Below are 1,584 nucleotides of genomic sequence, written 5' to 3' on the forward strand. Positions count from 1 at the left end.
ACATCCTACGCTCCTGCACACGGGCCCAGCAGAGCTGGGTGCAGTGCATTACTGCTGCGCTGCTGAGTGGGACTTCCCTTATTCGACCTGTCGGCATGATTTAACACCATCCATCCCTGGGAGATTTCCCTTGATGCACTTTCATTACTGGTCTTCCAGGACTGCACTGGTTTCCTTTTGGATTGCTCCCTCAGCCTCCACTGTCTTCTCCCCAGTCTACCAAACTCTCAGCGTTAAGGGCCCAATGAGGTCTCTTTCCACCCCCATCTATACCCATGCCTTTGCTGATTTCACCCAGCCTCTTGCTTTATGTGTTTTCTGTACATTGATTTCTATCTCCACCTTAGAATGACTTTCAGAATTCCAGACCCAGATCTCTAACTGCCTATGGAATTTTCTACTTGTGTATCTAATAGGCTCACTAACTTAAGCTTCTAAGCTTCTTGCCCAAACATGCTCCTCCCTTTCCCCATCTCAGTTAAACGACAACTCTATCTGGCCCAGCCCTGGTGGTGCACTGGTTGTGCACAGTTCTGTGATGGTGGAAGATCAAAGTTTGGTTTGGTCTCAACGTGGACCTATGCATGATAGGCATGCAGGCCCGTGCTAGGGATCCTGGCTGGCTGAGGAGGGTGGGGTGTTTGGGAGGAAGATTATAGCATGAGATTCTGCTGAGCTTGCCTTCCTTTCTCTATTTCATGAAATAAGAAACTTTTAGGGGCCCAGCATGGGAGGGAGCGAAGCTGCGTGGGCAGCGGGCAAGATGCAGCATGGGGCTTTCTCTGCACTCTCCTCGCCCTGCTGGCACTTACCTCCACGGTGGCCAAAAAGAAAGACAAAGTGAAGAAGGGCAGCCCGGGGAGCGAGTGCAGAGTGGACCTGGGGGCCCTGCACCCCCAGTGGCAAGGACTGCAGCATGGGCCTCTGTGAGGGCACCTGCGGGACCTAGACCCAGCGCATCCTCAGGGTGCCCTGCAACTGGAAGGAGGAGTTCAGAGCTGACTGCAAGTACAAGTTCTATAGCTGGGGGGCGTGTGCTGGGGGCACAGGCACCCAAGCCCGCCAAGGCACCCTGAAGAAGGCGCAGCACAATGCCCAGTGCCAGGAGACCATCCGTGTGACAAAACCCTGCACCTCCAAGACCAAAGCCAAGGCCAAAGCCAAGAAAGGGAAGGGAAAGGATTAGAGGCCAGGCCGGAATGCCAAGAAGCCCCCGGCTTTACCTGGGGTCTGACCATGCCGCACCTCCCAGGGCCCAGGATAGAACCCACCAGTGCCTTTGTCTGCACTTAGCTTTATGGATCATGCCCGCCTCTTCCTTCTCACTCCTCCAGGGGCTCCCAAGGACACACAGTGGGGAGGGACAAGGGATTCCAGAAATTTGAGCCCTCCCCCGCCCCCCCATGTTGTTGATTCCCATCGCTTCTTTGTTTTCTTCCCTACAATGATACCATGACTAAGAAAGAAAATAAATCGACTTTTTTTCCCAATAGAAGCTTTTCTTTTTTTAATATAAAAAAGGGAAACTTTTTAAAATAATTCCAAGGGCCAGCAGGTGGCGTGATAGTTCAGGCATTGGACTCC

General features: G+C 52.7%; 1 pseudogene; it reads left to right on the forward strand.

Moving 5' to 3' along the window:
- The first annotated feature begins 593 nt into the window (after positions 1–593).
- LOC102478612 (midkine pseudogene) lies at positions 594–1,231 on the forward strand (annotated as a pseudogene).
- Positions 1,232–1,584: the final 353 nt, after the last annotated feature.

The sequence above is a fragment of the Tupaia chinensis genome, unplaced genomic scaffold (genome assembly GCF_000334495.1).
Source record: "Tupaia chinensis unplaced genomic scaffold, TupChi_1.0 Scaffold145652_1, whole genome shotgun sequence".
NCBI lineage: Eukaryota > Metazoa > Chordata > Mammalia > Scandentia > Tupaiidae > Tupaia > Tupaia belangeri.